Here is a 19,272-nt window from a genome sequence, read left to right as displayed (position 1 = left end):
ATTTTAATAATCTCAAAGTATTTAAGTTTAAATCCAACTAAAGTTCTCTAAAATCCATTTAAGTTTGAAACTAAAGAAAGAAAGTTGAATTCCTTTTAATTTAAATTATATAATTAAAACCATTGAATTAATTATTAACCTATGTCTCTTTATTTGAAGTTATTATGAAAGGAAGTAAAATAATAAATTTATGGTAGGCAACATAACATACACACTGACATACAAATGTGTAATCTTTGTTTATCATTTATTTATAGATTACACCAGCCTAAGCCATGTCAAAATCAGCAAGTGACGTTGACGTTTATACACTGATACCACAATACAAAATCTTCTGTCACTAACTTAAGCTCACTCGCAGCATGATGAAAGTTAACGTTTTTATTTTATTCATTTGTTTGGTTTATTTATTTATTAACCTTTTATTTAGACTTCACTTGTTTGATAGTTAATTATTTAAAAATTATTTAGTTTTATTTCACTCATTTGTTTGTTTAATTATTGGAACACTTCAACAAAACACTTATTTTATAAATCTAAAAACACATAAATGTCACCACAATATCCTGTAAAGATGTTAGCTTATATATATACACAGCACAATTGCTATTTTTATAAACTGCAAACCCAATCAGAAAGGAATCAAGTTGTATTTCTAAACTTCCAATAAGATGCATGATGAAATAAAAATATACCTATTTACATATCTTAAGAACCCTAGAAAATGTTCAAAAAGGTTCTTTATAACTTGTGAAAATATTAAAATCGGCCATGTACGTCCGATGTTCCAGAAGTTTCTACTACGACTCTAAACTAAACCACACTAATACGAACCGTATTGGCATAATGATAGGGTCTATTTTCCTTTACCATATCTCACCTCGTAAATTTCTAGAAAGTTAAAATATTTTAATAAAAGAACGTAATAGACCCGTATTTCCATTGTGATTCGCATAAATATCGAAAGAAACTTCGCTAAATTAGATGATTTTCCTTGTTTAGTTGAACGTCCAAAGTTAGTCCAAACTAAATAATCATGGCTGCCGTCGCACGCCGAAGCAAATGACGATCGCATTTTCTTGATTTATTTAAGAATTAATCGTATTGCTGTAAAGTAGATGCTTAAAAACTTACCGAGAAGTAGTCTTGTCCTGGTATTAAACAGTCTTATCCGGGGTTTTCGTCAATTCCGATGAAAATCTGTCTCGTCCGGTGTGGTTGACGGAGGCGAGTTCACTGTACCTATGAACGTAAATGAAGAAATTTTTGATAATCCTACTTATTTACACGCTAAACACTTCGTCGGTGCACTTTATATTACAATATTTGTCAAGATTACCTGTGTAATTTAAGGAACCTTCCTGGGGAACTCGCAACTGTTCGGTGACCTTCCGCCAACAATTTAAAATGGTGGAACGAGTACTGTACAACTTTCAATGTTGCCAAAGTCAACATAAATTCCCCCAAAATTTCTATAAACTGTGAAACGAATTTCGGACTCTTATCGGTAATTTTCGCAATATTTATGTTTATTCCTTATAAATAGCCATACACTTGAATTTTTAAAACTGAATTTATAATTCTAAAGTAAAAAGAAAACATGCGAGGTAAATTATAGAGTGTATAAAACCGTCTTTACTACGCGCATATTTCCTATAGGATACTTATTAGATTATTACTAGTCGTATTTCTCTTCTTATTATATTCCTATAAATCAGCCAATCTTTCAACATATTAACAAAATGTATAATATATATGTCACAAAATTAAATAGATTACCCACTTATATCTAGGCACAGTTTGTTATAACTTAATTATCTAACCCAGTGCCGGATTTAGACATTTGCCGCCCGTAGGCTATGCCGATTTTGCCGCCCATATCCGCCTCGCTTATAGGTTTTTTAAATTACTTTCCTATCAGAGGCGTTTTATTTTTTAGTACAACACACCATAGCCATATAAAATGCATATAAGGTGACATCACTAATGTCACATTTTAGATACAGATTGATATGAGCCGTTTTTGTCACTCCATGACGATGCGACCTCGTTATATTTGCCTGATCTGGTGTTATGGTGGGTACGGCTGGTTTTTGGTCATTGAAAAACAAGGTGAGGCATTGCCAATGCCTAAGCATTGGCAGTTAGGCTGGATATAGCTAAGGAGTTCGGTTGGGTCTGGCATCGAGTCTGCTCGAGGGAATATGCTATACAAATGGATCGCTAGCTTTTTGTCCGGTAGACGCATATGAGCCGTATAGACGGAAGCTGCTCTGGTAGTGTGAACATTACCGCTGGCGTTTCACTAGGTTCTGTGCTATCATTGCTGCATATCAATGATAATCATTGCTATGCAGATTGCAGATGACAGTAGTAGGGATACGTATTACACAGGCCGTGCTAATATCCCTCATTCTGTGGTGCTGGAAAGTCACGAAAAGCTTGTATCTGATATCGAGAGCTCTTTGTCCATCCTGAGTTACGGCATGGGATCGGAACAATTTAGTGAGATTCAATACCACGAACACACAAGAATCGACGATGATCCCAAACTCACAATGTAGTCAGATGGTGGTCTTCTTCTTCCTCGTTCCCTCAATGCTGAGGATCGCGACCACATGCAACACGTCTCCATTGATTGCGGTCATAAGCCAAGTGGACCGCACGGTGCAGGCTGCCGCCACTCGTCTTCTTCATGGCGTCAGACCATCTCTTACAAGCCCCACCTTGAGCGCGTTTGCCATTCATTCGCCCCAAGATGATACACTTCTCCATATCAGCATGCATTGGTGATCTCATAGATGGTGGTCAGATAGGTCAGAAAAAAATGTAGTTAGTTAAATGAAAACGCGGGCGTAGCGAGCGAATTTTTTTCGGGAATATAGTAGGTAGGTACATTTTTAGGGTTCCGTACTTCAAAAGGAAAAAAACGGAACCCATCATACCACCAGGACACAAGAATCGACGACCATCCCGAACTTACAATGTGGTCAGATGGGTCACAAATAATGTAGGTACTTAAATGAAAACGCGAGCGTAGCGAGCGCGAAATTTTTTGGAGAATATAGTTACTACGTTTTTCTGATTTGCAAGACCGAAGTGATCCCATAAGTAAACAAAGTTTTGTACGGAACACTAAAAAACGGAACTCATATAGGATCACTTTTTGTTGTCCGACTGGCTGTCTGTCCGTCTCAATATAAATAAAGGGTCTTGACATGACTGAGGGCGGCAAAATCGACAAATAATGCTTGTTATTTAAATTTTACAAATAAATTCTGGTCGACCCTATCTGAACGGCACATACAATTTTTTTCTAACCCAAATTTGCCGCCCCCTAAAATCTGCCGCCCTAGGCTTCAGCCTACTCAGCCTAGTGGTAAATCCGGCACTGATCTAACCGTCTAATTGGAAAATCAGTTCTCGCATAAATTTTCCAAGTCGAATCCGTTCAGTAACCGATTTCTTCATCTTCTTTAGTTATCTTGATAATTCTGACAATCCGTACCCTTCCGCTGATTTTGTGGGTAATCTTCTTAGTGTAGCAACACCTGTTCTCATCTGCCGCCATTACTAGACACCTTGCGTAGCCTATTCTTGTTATTATGTTGGTAACTCGAAGGCACTATTACACAATGGTATTTCTCTTAATAATAAATTAATAAATATCATACTTAATAGATACAGACAAATGCTGCAATTATTTTTATTTTTATCTCTCCATATTCTTCTTGTTAATTTACAACTATACTCTAATTGTAAAATAAATCATAAATACAACCTCGACGGAAACGTAGTTGTCCTGTTTCCGGTCACCATATGCAATTTCTTCAAGTTGGTACTCCGTACATTCCGTACAATTGATATTCCGCTTGTTACGCGAAATAAAAATGTGACTTATTTACTCAAATTATCTTCAATTAATAAATACAAATGCCAGCCTCTTTATTTAAACGAGCCTAAATGAATGCCGAACCAGACTTCGTAAGAAAACACTTCAAACATATCTTCGTAAAAAAGAATATCTCGCAGCTTCTGTTACCAGTAGCGCCATCTATGATTTCTGTTAGTAAAGATGTCTGATTATATTGAAATGTATGCCTTGCATTCTTTATTAATATTATAAGCCTTAATTCCTTATCTATTGGATCCCAGCATTAACCACCATTGTGGCCACCTCTCCCCCAGCCACCTACGGTATACAAATAAGACCGTAAAAGGGGGAAAGGCGGCCACTTATTATTATTGTTTGTGGTGTGGGGGTGTAAAAGAAACAGAATGCTTGGCATACATACCTTCATCTCCTATGAAGGATTCTTTATCCTCGCTCTCTCTGATCCACTTCTCTTGGGCCAGAGGAGCCTCAGTCTGCTTCGCTTTACTTATGGTGGCTGGTTGTTTCACCCCAAGATCTGTGGGTTAGATTGCTCTATGAACATGGTTATCTCCAAACAATTAACCCCTAAACATATATCTGTACTCTATGACTAATGAGAACCATCTTACTCAGTCAGACTCAGAATATTCTAGGTCCTGTGCTCCTTGCACTGGATAATCTCCCTGTGGAGACTCCGATCCCTCTTGGTCGGAGAACCCGGATGGCCTATCCGGGTCAAGGTATACTTACCTCTAAAGTACCATGCAGCCTAACCGGCCTCGCTCATCTCTAGGGAGCAGGTACATCAGGTCGAGGCGCCTGACGGCTGAAGTATCGCATCCACCCGGTCACGGTCACCGCAGCCGCCGCCCTCTTATAAGGTTGAGGTATCCTGCCGCACGTCGGCACACCTCTGGGGTCGAGGAGCCTGACGACTGTAACCACCATACTCACCCAGTCACGGCAGCCACAGTCGCCGCCCTCTTATAAGGTCGAGGCGCCTGACGGCTGAAGCCATCGTACCGGGGCACGACGACCACAGCCGCCGCCCTCTTATAAGGTATAGCCTTGTCCGTCCTACCTAAGATGGTCTTCAACATCTTCCACGACAAGGTCACATGGCAAGCCAAATCTACTAAAGAGCCAATTGAATAGAGACACCATAACACCACTGTGAGCACCAAGTAACATAAAATACTTAGCTTTAGGCGACTCAGGACAGCTGTGGGCTTCCTCACTGTATATTACACTTTTATGCACTCGCACGCTTCGCGCCATATTGGTTTTTACCTTGCAACTTGTCACATTGGAATAACTTACCACAGTTCCACTCAGAGGGCGCTGTTCAGTGTTGCCGCTAGGAAATTTGTATTGTGACATTAGATATTCGTGCTTGTCACGACAGTAGTGACTTGGTATAAGGCCATGAAAAGCCGCAGTATTTAAGTAGTCGCATCTTCTGTGATCATTGGTTTGTGGTTTTATATCAATGTTAAGGTCACCCATGGCTATCATATTTGGATAGCGCTTGATGCTCTGAAGTAGGAGGTCTAGGCTTGTGATAAAAGGATTAATATTTCTAAAACAAGGTGGTCTGTATATCCCTACGATCGCAAAATTATGTCTAAGTGTAATAAGGAGACAGTTTGCCTCATCTAGATCCGGTTCTGTCACCTGTACGTCGAGTCCTTCTCTAACGTAGGCTACAACACCACTATTCTGATTAAGATATTTCTGAGTAAAATAACTTCGGTAATTAGGCATAATTGGTATAACAGAATCCGCAGACAACCAACATTCTGTTAAAATTATTATATCAAATTCAAAATGGAAGCTAGTTAATAATATTTGTAAGTTATTAAAGTTACAGTTTAGGCTTCTTATATTCTGGGTAATAATAGTAAGTCGGCCTCGATTTGATTGTCTGTTTAATAAAGTTATGCACTGAGTAGGGTCTTTTAGCAGATGTGAGTCACCAATAACAACACTCCTATCGATATCCGCAGATAAAACGTCTAAAGACATATTATTTTCAACTTAAAAGTGCAGACAGTAAGGCACAAAAGAAACAAGTTTTTAATGACGGCGGATATTGTAAGAGTATTGTCACGGCTCGACCAACCCAACCCTATTATTAGCCATAGTAGGTATGCTTCGCTTTGCCTTTTTATGTTGATTTGATATAAGTATATTTGCTTTATATAGTGTTTGTTAGTGTGTTGGTGTGTGTAATTGTGGTATGTGTGTGTCGAAAGGAAGTAATTGAAATTCAAAAATACATAACCAATATAAACTAAATCGCACAAGTCTATAATAAGTAAAAATAATAACAGCAATAACAAATGGAGCGAAATCCGTGGGTATTTTAAGCCGAATGCCACAATAAACAACACAGACACGATGAGTCATAAAGATTCGTTAGTTAGTTGATTGGAGTCCGTTATCTCGATGCCTGGTTGCCCCTCTTCTTTGCGGACGTACAGCCGCCCTGCAGATGTCCACGAAGCCTTATATTGGCCTTTTTTCACTGCCATTCTAGCTAGGTATTGGAGCTTTTTGCAGTTTGGAGTGAGTCTCTCTCCAATATAGATTGTGTTTTTTGTCGGTAGTCCAATCAAAGACGTATTAAAGTTGTCTGTAATGTTTTCCTTATTATAACTGCGCAATGCATGCAGCAATGATATTTTTTGGCTCACACTTGAAAATTCAACTACTGGTTTACTAATGTGTTGCAGAAAGATTTTTGACATATTTTTGTATTGCATAATGTTACTTGGCAGAAATGTCGTTTGGCAGAATTACCTTATTTCCCATATATCATTTAGCATACAATCATTTCGCAGAGGTTTAAAATCCAGAACCATATTTTGGCATACTGTTGATGATCATAATGAGTATTAATTTCGCAGATAAATGTATTGCATAATATTTAGGTAGCATGAAGTTATCAAGATGCATTAAAGTTCATCAGATGAATTAATTCAATCACTTGCATTATTGTCTTGTTTGTATGAGGTGGCAGTTCTAACCTTTTTTTTTAAAGAGGGGTAATGCTTTACGCATACCACCCCGGCGCGGGGACGGGCCGGGATGGTTATGTGGGACTCCCTGTTGTGGGCTAATGAGACCCCAGGTTTACCCACTAAAACCCCTCTGTTGCCGCCTCGCTGCTATACGGCGAGGTCCCAGGAACGCCGAAGTACTCTTCCGCAACCTCGCCAGCAGCCATCCAGACTTGGACCCGACTCTAGGGGAAATCACCCCTTCACCTCAGTGGGCGCGTTGCTTACACACGCGCCCGCCCACGCAGGGACCTTTGTGCGGGCGACAGACGTCCCCGAGCCTGCCGCCCACAAGTGCCCTTATGGGGGTAACCGCCGGTCGTATGCCAACCGCCGCCGCCCCACGCGCTTGCTGAGAAGCCGGACTTTTCTGGTGGCCGTTTGTTTTGTATGAGGTCGCAGTTCTAACCTAACCCACTTTTCTGGTGGCCGTTTGTTTTGTATGAGGTCGCAGTTCTAACCTAACCCACTTTTCTGGGAGCCGTTTGTTTTATACAGGAGGCCGCAGTTACAACCTAACATAATCTTCTTATCTGGCACAGGTTCAATTTTGTTTGGGGGTCACAGTTCTTACTTAACGTTAATAACGTAATCCACTTTTTTGCAAGTAGAAAAACATTATGTCATAATGAAAGTAAGCTGCAAGATGATTATGGTACATAAAATTATGCTAAACCAAAATCTGCAAAAGTAATCTTCTGCTAAATAATATGCTGCAAAATGTATAGTATGCTTAGTAATAATAATGCAAAGTAATATTTATGCCTAATTATCATTCTACTAAAAGTGTTTCTGCGATACATGTTATGCGAAGTGTATTTCTGAGAAACAATATTATGCCAGAAGAGGGAAACCCACAAACCTACATATACATACGTACAAATAATAAGGCTAAAAACTTAGTTAAGATAATCTCCAAATTTAGAGATTGTAACTCAGTTCTGACTGTACTTCTAACACTAAACTGAAATAAACAGATTAGATTAATTAAAACCAAAATATTACTTTGCTAATCCGCGAAAAGATAACGTGCTAGTCAATCAGTGATAACCCGTTATACTTATATGCGTATTTTTTTAAATGCAATTAATGTTCCCACCCTCCCACCGCAAAAATAAATACACAAATAAATATAACAAACCGCCACCGAAAGAAAAATACTCGACACGTGTTTCGCCTCTCTACGAGGCATCCTCAGGAGAAGTTGACGGTCTGACGCCCGGCAATGGAAAAAAAATTGCATGTAAAAAATACGCCAGTAAGTATGACGGGTTAGCACTGACTGACTAGCACGTTATCTTTTCGCGGATTAGTAAAGTAATATTTTGGTTTTAATTAATATGGATTTCTGCAAAGTAATGCCTGATTCTATTCATTAGATTTTTTTTCTTTTAAATGGTGTATTTGCTGGTGCTGTTTCAGGCAGGCACTTGTAGTCGCTATTGCTGCGTTGTTAGGCTTCGGCCCAGCATGCGTCTTCTGGTGACTTCGTAGGCTTGATTTATCACGGCATTTGTAAACGCAGTGCCTACACCGAAAAGGCTTCTCCCCTGTGTGTATTCACTGGTGTATTAGCAATTGTCCTTTCCGCCTGCACCTGTAGTCGCAGTTGCTACATTGAAATGGCTTGGCCCCAGTGTGTATCATCATGTGTGTTTCTAGGCCAGATTTTTGATTGCATTTGTAATCACAGTGCTACACTGAAAAGGCTTCTCCCCGGTGTGTGTCCTCTGGTGTACTAGCAAGTGTCCTTTCAGCCTGCTCCTGTAGTCGCAGTTGCTACATTGAAATGGCTTCGCCCCAGTGTGTATCATAATGTGTTTTTAGGCCTGATTTTTTAATGCATTTGTAATTTCAGTGACTACACTGAAAAGGCTTTTCTCCGGTGTGTGTCCTCTGGTGTACTAACAATTCTCCTTTCTGCCTGCACCTGTAGTCGCAGTTACTACATTGAAATGGCTTCGCCCCAGTGTGTATCATCATGTGTGTTTCTAGGCCAGATTTTTTATTGCATTTGTAATCACAGTGACTACACTGAAAACGCTTTTCCCCGGTGTGTGTCCTCTGGTGTACTAACAAGTCTCCTTTCCGCCTGCAACTGTAGTCGCAGTTGCTACGTTGAAATGGCTTCGCCCCAGTGTGTATCATCATGTGTTTTAATAGGCCTGATTTTTTACTGCATTTGTAATCACAGTGACTACACTGAAAAGGCTTGTCCCCGGTGTGTGTTCTCTGGTGTTTTAACAAGTCTCCTTTGTTCCTACACCTGTAGTCGCAGTTGCTACATTGAAATGGCTTCGCCCCAGTGTGTATCATCATGTGTCTTTTTAAGACTGATTTTCGATTGCATTTGTAATCGCAGTGCCTACACTGAAAAGGCTTTTCCCCGGTGCGTGTCGTCTGATGCATTCACAGGCGTCCTTTCTGCCTGCAACTGTAGTCGCAGTTGCTACATTGAAATGGTGTCGCCCCAGTGTGTATCATCATGTGTCTTTTCAGGTTTGCTTTTTGACTGAATTTGTAATTACAGTGACTACACTGAAAAGGCTTGTCCCCGGTGTGTGTTCTCAGGTGTACTAACAAGCTTCCTTTCCGCCTGCACCTGTAGTCGCAGTTGCTACATTGAAATGGCTTCGCCCCAGTGTGTATCATCATGTGTTTTAATAGGCCTGATTTTTGACTGCATTTGTAATCACAGTGACTACACTGAAAAGGCTTCTCCCCGGTGTGTGTTCTCTGGTGTTTTAACAAGTCTCCTTTGTTCCTACACCTGTAGTCGCAGTTGCTACATTGAAATGGCTTCGCCCCAGTGTGTATCATCATGTGTTTTAATAGGCCTGATTTTTGACTGCATTTGTAATCACAGTGACTACACTGAAAGGGCTTCTCCCCTGTGTGTGTTCTCTCGTGTTTTAACAAGTCTCCTTTGTTCCTACACCTGTAGTCGCAGTTGCTACATTGAAATGGCTTCGCCCCAGTGTGTATCATCATGTGTCTTTTTAAGACTGATTTTCGACTGCATTTGTAATCGCAGTGGCTACACTGAAAAGGCTTTTCCCCGATGTGTGTCATCTGATGTATCCGCAAGCTTCCTTTCTGCCTGCAACTGTAGTCGCAGTAGTTACATTGAAATGGCTTGGCTCCAGTATGTCTCATCATGTGTAGTTTTATGTTTGATTTTAGACTGCATTTGTAATCACAGTGGCTACATTGAAAAGGCTTTTCCCCGGTGTGTGTCGTCTCATGCGTTCGTAGGCGTCCTTTCTGCCTGCAACTGTAGTCGCAGTAGCTACATTGAAATGGCTTCGCCCCAGTGTGTATCATCATGTGTCGTTCTAGGTCAGATTTTTTACGGCATTTGTAAACACAGTGACTACACTGAAAACGCTTCTCCCCGGTGTGTGTCCTCTGGTGTACTAGCAAGTGTCCTTTCAGCCTGCACCTGTAGTCGCAGTAGCTACATTGAAATGGCTTCGCCCCAGTATGTATCATCTGGTGTATTTGTAAGTGTGATTGGTTAAGGTTAATATGGATATGGTGACTCTTTATATGGATCCGCAAACTCTTCTTGGAACTTGTTGAATACTCACATTCAGCACACATGAAATTTGTAACACCGTGTTCACTTTTTTCATGCTCTATTACAAGCAATTTAGTTTGAAATGTAGAACTAAAAAAATCACAATTAAATTTCTTGGATCCAGACGATAAGTGAGTACATTGTATGTGTTCTCTTAAAATAGACTTATTTATAAAATGTTCTTCACAGTGTCCGCAGCCATATGGTTTGCCTCCGCTGAGAACAGTCGCGTCGTCACGGAGGCGTTCGAGCACCACGGAACAACCCATCGCGAGCTGTTCTCTAACGCGGGCGGCGCAGCCCTCCGAAAACACTGAAACACAAATTACCAAAACAATTTAAACGGATATGGGGTAGTGAACAAATCACGCGAGGTGTTTTCGGCTACTTTTTGACCCCCTCCTCCCCCTTGGTGATATATGGTGAGGTTTTTGGCTACCCCCCTCCCCCCACACAACCACACGTGTATTTTTTTGAAGTTTTTTCATTCGACCTAATTTTAAGATAAATAGTATTGTATATAGAAAATCTTGTTTATTTTCGTTAAATAGACTCGCTATTTTGAAGTGAGTGAGTGAGTGAAGATTGTTTTTTAACGAAACCGAGAAAAAGCATCTACTCATGTGGTAGGTTTTTTTTCTTAATTTCGTTCACTGTAGAAAAAAAAAATACACGTGAGGTTTCCTTATTAAATTCTTAACGAAAAAGGTTATATTAATTTTTTTGATATGACGTACCATATTCATGTTATGGCTAGATGAACTTCGACAAAATTTTACCGTTGAAAAACTTGTTAAAGTTCAATATAACATAGTACGCGATAGTACTAAAAGAAATCATACAGGAGAATAACCTTCCAAGCTTATTCTCCGTATATGATTTATTTCAGTAGTATCACGTACTAACTTATATTGAACTTCAACAAGTTAATACATGAATATGGTGAATCTTACCAAAAAGTTGTAAATAACCTTTTTTGTTTTAAATTTATTGAGGATAATATCTTACCTTGACACTTTTTTCCTAACTCTAATACTTTTCTCAAAAAATAGGGTTGCACTCTGGGAGTGCCGACAGAAGTGAAAACTCAATGACTAGTCCAAAAATGTCTACAGCACTATCATGACGTCAGCGTTACGTTACGCGTTACGCTGAATAATTTTTTCCCCACCTCAAAAAGTACTCAGCGCCGCTAAAGAAGTTTTCACTTCAAAAAACCGTCAACCGGGACATATTTCATGCTAAAAGGGGGGGGGGGGTTGCGTCAGGGGGAGGGCGAGAGACGCTAGTGTGCGTAAAGCACCACACCCAAAGGTATCATACTACATTCATTGAATGCTGGCTATAATTTGTTTGTCTTCTCCATACATTAGAACATAATTTAACCTAATCATACCCGTATAATGTATATATAAATAAATAGTAATAATAATAATAATCATAATGAGAATCTCGTGAAGGCCGAGAAGGACAAGTCCAGCATGTACCTAGACTTAGCTCACGAGATAACCGCCATGTGGGATGTTGACTCGACGATCATTGTTCCTATAGTCGTGTCAGCGAACGGTCTCATAGCGAAGAGTCTCGACCAACACCTAGAGAGACTCTCGCTGGGTGGTTGGATCAAGGGTCAGATGCAGAAGGCGGTAATTTTGGACGCGGCGCGTATAGTACGTCGATTCCTCACTCTGCGGCCCTGACCACCGGCAGCTTGGGCCCTGCCCCGCTGCCGGCGGCACCCTAGGTTAGGTTTTTTATAATGTGTTTATAATTTTTTTTTATTGTTTTGTAAGTGTTTTTATATTTTACTTTTATATTCATATTATAATTAACCTAACTTAAGAAGAAAAATAAATAAAGAGAATAATCATAATAATCATTTATTTATTTCTTGAATGCGGTACAATAAAGATGTAAAATACAATTTCTCAACAGCACATCCTGCCTGATTAGGCATAGAAATATTGAATATTACCTAAAACTATGACTAGATTCTTATGACCTACCATGCAGCATGCAAAAATAATACAGTCATGATATTTAAATACTACATTATACTATGTATGTAGTGAATAAATAACGAACGTAAATAATAAACTGACCTTGTAATGGGAGCACCCTAGGGCGGTGCCACCCCTCGGGGCCCAACAGGAGCTCGTCCTTGACCTCATGGTCCAAGTATAGTTCAGCCTCCGCGGCCGCCGCGCTCACTCCGCGCAGCACGCTGTCCTCGCACTCCCGCTCCTCCACGCACACCTCTCCAGGCTCCGTTTTCTCGCACACCTCTCCGGGCTCTGTTTTCACGCACACCTCTCCGGGCTCTGTTCTCACGCACACCTCTCCGGGCTCTGTTTTCACGCGCACCTCTCCGTGCTCCGTTTTCACGCACACCTCTCCGTGCTCCGTTTTCACGCACACCTCTCCGGGCTCTGTTTTCACGCACACCTCTCCGGACTCCGTCACCACACACACCTCTGCCTCCTCAAGATGTGCTGTCCGTAGTGACATGTTGTGCACTATAGCTGTAGTAACTGGTACCGGCAGCACCTGCAATGTATGTACATGATTACCTGTGTTGCTTCAAAACAACAAGTCACGAAATTATATGATTTATACAAGATGCACTGGGAACCCCAAGGGTTGTAATCATACATTCCTCAGGTCAAAAAAGTGACCAATATTATACAGGGTGGAACAAAATTTATGGGCCCTGGAGGGAAAGTGCCTTAAAACTTTAAGTTAGCTCATTTCACTTCATCATCATCATGATATCAGCCAGAGGACATCCACTGCTGGACACAGGCCTCCACCACAGAGTGCCACAATGACTGATCTTGCGCCACCCGCATCCAGCGGACTCCCGCGACCTTTACCAGGTCATCAGTCCACCTTGTGGGGGGTCTACCCTCGCTACGCCTTCCGGTACGTGGTCGCCACTCGAGAAACTTTACCCCCCAATGGCCATCGGTTCTACGGACAATGTGCCCTGCCCACTGCCACTTGCATAAGTTTAGCGATTCATTTTACTTAGAGGAGACATTCATTTATTTATAAAAAGAAACAACTTCATCCATGCCTAGACTACTAGTTCATGTTATGCCACTGACTATTAATATCCATTTCAAATCTGAAATACTATGCCCCATCCCTGTGTCACAAAACTGTGCCACGACTATCTAAAATTACTTCATTACCAGAGGTCGGATAGGGTGAGCTATTTGCCTTATAATATGACGTAAGACATGTCAAATTATAAGGTAAACAGCTCACCCTATACGATCTCTGTTCATTACACAATACATATTATTCGTTATGGGGTTGTGCACAGGACAGATTTGAAAAATAAGCAGAGGTAGAGTCTCACTCCCGGCTTTCAGAGACTCTCAGTAAAATTGTTGCCGTATGTGAAAGAGACAGCAATAACTTGTCCTATCTTGTTTCAATATTTTTAATTTAACTGGTTAATTTCGTTCCACAAAAACAAAAGGCGAATGGACAGTTCTTTAAGAAAATCCTTTTCATTCCCAGGATTTCATGAAACCGTTTAGAAAAATTAAACAGTTTTTTTTTCAAAGTTTACTTTTTTTAGAGGTCACCAAGCCCTGGCACAGAATAAATAGTAGGACAGTCGCCATCAGATATTCGCAATCTAATACCTTGACAATAGAGGCGGGTTCAGATATTTGTGAGCGCCTCGGCCGCTCCAATATATATGGTGGCGACTGTACTAGCACTGGATAGTTTCTAAGACAAGAATTATAAAATCACAGTAGGCGTAAACCGGAGGAAATCGCAGCCGGGTCTCAGCGATGCAGCGTCAATTTATTAGGTAAGTAAATATTCTTTATTGCAACAATAATTTATACATTTACATACGTAAAACTGCAAAGAAACTTTAACGGAATAATTGAACCAGGTAACAACAGGCGGTTTTATCGCTTAAAAGCGATCTCTTCCAGACAACCAATAGGTACAGGTACATAGCAAAAACGTCTATATTTTCAGATAAAGAGCTATAATAGATATACACTAATACACACCTATGTATGCCTTTATCTTCGAACACACGACCAACACGACTCGAGGACTACTCGGGCGGGATCGCGACAGTACCGCGGGTTCGGTAATTGATTTATTTGATTACAATATAATTCCTAATATTAAGATTTCGTTTAGAACAATAAATAAATATGAATACTAAACTAACCCCAAACATTTTGACATTTTCTCACTCTAGCTACAGATTAGAAAATAATGCGCTTAACGTAAGGGCTCCACAGATCTTCTACCAAATTTTAAAGCCATAACACACTACCGCACCGCACCGCGTTCTTGGTGCGCCGCACCCAGAAGTGAGAGAGAGAAAGAGATTTGTCAGAAGAAAATAATGCAAAAAAAGGCCAAAACAAAACGGTCACCCATCCAAGTACTGACCTCGCCCGACGTTGCTTAACTTCGGTCAAAAATCACGTTTGTTGTATGGGAGCCCCACTTAAATCTTTATTTTATTCTGTTTTTAGTATTTTTAGGGTTCCGTACCCAAAGGGTAAAACGGGACCCTATTACTAAGACTTCGCTGTCCGTCCGTCCGTCTGTCTGTCACCAGGCTGTATCTCACGAACCGTGATAGCTAGACAGTTGAAATTTTCACAGATGATGTGATTTTTGACCAAAGTTAAGCAACGTCGGGAGTGGTCAGTACTTGGATGGGTGACCGTTTTTATTTTTCTTTCTTTTTTTGCATTATGGTACGGAACCCTTCGTGCGCGAGTCCGGCTCGCACTTGCCCGGTTTTTTGTTATAGCGGCAACAGAAATATATCATCAGTGAAAAATTCTTCTATATAGCTATCACGGTTCGTGAGATACAGCCTGGTGACAGACGGACGGACGGATGGACGAGCGGACGGACGGACAGCAGAGTCTTAGTAATAGGGTCCCGTTTTACCCTTTGGGTACGGAACCCTAAAAAGCGCGAAATTAACCCTTCTAACCCGAAGCGGAAGATAACCCTTCGCGCATATTTTTTTAATTTTTGCAGCTCTTTTCTACTTGGCTAATGGCTTGGCAGACTATACATATTCATAGTTCGTAGTAATGTACAGCCTGGCAAAAAAGAATAGAAATTAAAACGTAGTGTCGCCCCTTCCAGATCAATTAATATAAGAGAACGGGATGACACTACATTGATGCCGCTTTTTAATTTCTACTCTTTTTGCTAGTAGTCTAAGATTTTTATCGGTCATTTGGCCCTCTATGCGACCTTACCAAACTCAAATACCTCACGAAACTCCTTCTGGGAGAACAATCGTGTCAATCAGTCTTCGGGTTGCGGCTTTATATAATATAGATACTAATAAAAACAGGTCAAACTTCTATGAAATTATGACGTATAAATACCACTTTTACTGTGTGGACTATCCAATCCGCTGCAGACTTTTCTTGGTGCGACTATAGAATGTATGGGATCCCATACATTTCACGACTGTTGTCTTTCCGCACATACTCTATATAGCACTGAGAGAAAAATCATCACCAGGAATTTAAAAAACAGTTCTGTACTGGGGGAAAAAATGAAGTTTTAGTAATAATCATGGAAGTTTCACTAACTATTTCTGTAAAATTTATTTATTTCTACAAACAGCTCAGGAATCCTAAATCTAATTCCACAAACAGACTTTAGTAAATGGGGCATTAAACAAAGTCGCTATAACAACAAATACTAAAAACAGAATAAAATAAAGATTTAAATGGGACTCCCATACAACAAACGTGATTTTTGATCAAAGTTAAGCAACGTCGGGAGTGGTCAGTACTTGGATGGGTGACCGTTTTTTTTGCATTATGGTACGGAACCCTTCGTGCGCGAGTCCGACTCGCACTTGCCCGGTTTTTTTTTCTATTTTTGTATAAAAATCTTAATGCGGTTCACAGAATACATCTACTTACCAAGTTTCAATAGTATAGTGCTTATAGTTTTGGGTAAAAGTGGCTGTGACATACGGACGGACACAGACAGACAGACATACATGACGAATCTATAAGGGTTCCGTTTTTTTCCATTTGGCTACGGAACCCTAAAAAACGATTTCGCGGGAATAACCCCATTTCAGTTGTTACTATAGCGACATTACAAAGTTTCCTGGTATTTAGTAGATAGACTTGTTGTGTTTATGTTCATTGTTGTTCCAGGTCAGTTTCTGGTCCAGTGTTACCCCCAGATATTTGACCTCTGTTGAGAACGGAATAGCTTTACCATTCAAATCAAGCGGTTCAAGTTTAAGTTTGTCAGGCTGATTGGTCTGAAGGACTTGGCTAAAGCGTAATCCCCAGCCTTCGGTATAAATAATACCTTGACCTTGTTCCACTGTTCTGGTAAGTGTCCCCAGGCATAACTAGCTCTGAAGATTCTAACCAAATGCGGGATTAGGACTTCAGCTCCTCGCTGCATCAGCACAGTGCTTACTCCGTCCAGGCCGCACGTCTCGTAAGGTTTAAAGGAGTTTATAGCCCACTTCACTATCCCGGGCCTTATGACCAGGGCAGCCTGCCTCCAGTCCTCCGGGCGAGGCTTATGCAGGCCTCTGACCACCTGGGACTGGTGCGACCATGACAAACCATTATGGCTTAAAACTTTATGGGAAACAAGGGGACCCCTTATACAATACAAATTCTCTTTATTGCACACCTCATGACAGAAAACAACACAAATAATACAGAAAATAAGAGGTAAACAAAAACTAAGACCATCCTTAAACAATAAACAACCAAGATAATGTATATTCACTCACACAATGTTAAAACTATGTACATACACCCCTATGGTAAGACGACCGGTCTGGCCTAGTGGGTAGTGACCCTGCCTGCTAAGCCGATGTTCCTGGGTTCGAATCCCAGTAAGGGCATTTATTTGTGTGATGAACACTAATATTTGTTCCTGAGTCATGGGTGTTTTCTATGTATATAAGTATGTATTTATCTATATAAGTATATACTAGATGAAAACCCGGCTTCGCTCGGGTAAAATAAATAATAGTAATAGGTAATACTCATTATTAATTAAGTAATTATTTACTTTTAGACTTCAAACCTTCATCAAGGCGGTTACAAACCTATCTCATCTCAGAAAACTTTAAATCCGTAACATTAACTCGAAAAATTTACTATTCCGATATATCTAAAAACAAATATGTAATTAAAAAATCTCATCTGCTTTTCTGGTAGCAGTTCGGTTCTGTAAGGGTCGCAGTTCTAACCTAACCTAACCCACTTCTGGTTGCAGTTTGGTTCTATAAGGATCACAGTTCTAACCTGACCCACTTTTCGGTTCTGTGAAGGCCGCATTTATAACCTAGCCCACTTTCCAGTCTCAAAAGAGGGAACCCTTTTGTACCTACCCTTCATGGCACTAAAGTGAAAGTATGGAAATTATGACTACTATTTCATTCTTTAATATTAATGCCTATCCGTTAATATTAAATTCGTTAAAAAAAAACTGGATAAGTGCGAGTCGGACTCACCCATCAAGAACGGAACACTTTTAAGTATTTGTTGTTATAGCGGCAACAGAAATACATCATGTGTGAAAATTTCAACTGTCTAGCTATCACGGTTCATGAGATACAGCCTGGTGACAGACGGACAGTGGAGTAAACTGAAATAAAAGGTTCCGTCACACTGGCGCGTTTTCAGAGCCGGGCCTGAGCGTTTTATATGAAAAAGCGGCGCGCCCCGCTCACGCGCCGCACGCGAAACGCGCCTGTGTGACGGAGCCTGAAATATCAAACCGGTCAAGTGCGATTTGGACTCGCGCACGAAGGGTTCCATACTTTTTAGTATTTGTTGTTATAGCGGCAACAGAAATACATCATCTGTGAAAATTTCAACTGCCTATCACGGTTCATGAGATACAGCCTGGTGACAGACAGACAGACAGACAGACAGACGGACAATGAAGTAAAACTGAAACAAATGTCATATACCTACTAAGAAAAACCGGCCAAGTGCGAGTCGGAATCGCTAATAGGTTCCCGTTTTTAGTTACCCTTCAGGTACGGTACCCTAGTATGGTACGGTACCCTAGTCAGGTACGGTACCCTAGTATGAGTGTAATAGATTTGTAACCGGTCAGCAATGTGAGTCCCTTGGAGAAGCAGAGGTCTAGTCTAAACTCCCACTTACCATCGGCATTAACAGCCTTATATGCTTGTTTGCCACCAATATGTCATATTAAAACATATTAATAAAAATTTACTCGGTCAACAATGTGAGTCCCTTGGAGAAGCAGAGGTCTAGTCTAAACTCCCACTTACCATCGGCATTAACAGCCTTGTATGCTTGTTTGCCACCAACATGTCATATTAAAACATTTTAATAAAAATTTACTCGATCAGCAATGTGAGTCCCTTGGAGAAGCAGAGGTCTAGTCTAAACTCCCACTTACCATCGGCATTAACAGCCTTGTATGCTTGTTTGCCACCAACATGTCATATTAAAACATATTAATAAAAATTTACTCGGTCAGCAATGTGAGTCCCTTGGAGAAGCAGAGGTTTAGTCTAAACTCCCACTTACCATCGGCATTAACAGCCTTGTATCTTGTTTGCCACCAACATGTCATATTAAAACATATTAATAAAAATTTACTCATTTCATTGGCCCCGCTTAAATATTTCTTTAATTTGTTTTTAGTATTTGTTGTTATAGCGGCAATAGAAATACATCATTTGTGAAAATGTAAACTGTCTAGTTAAT

This window comes from Cydia fagiglandana, chromosome 26 (assembly GCF_963556715.1).
Source record: "Cydia fagiglandana chromosome 26, ilCydFagi1.1, whole genome shotgun sequence".
NCBI classification, from domain to species: domain Eukaryota; kingdom Metazoa; phylum Arthropoda; class Insecta; order Lepidoptera; family Tortricidae; genus Cydia; species Cydia fagiglandana.
This window is presented reverse-complemented; position numbering follows the sequence as displayed.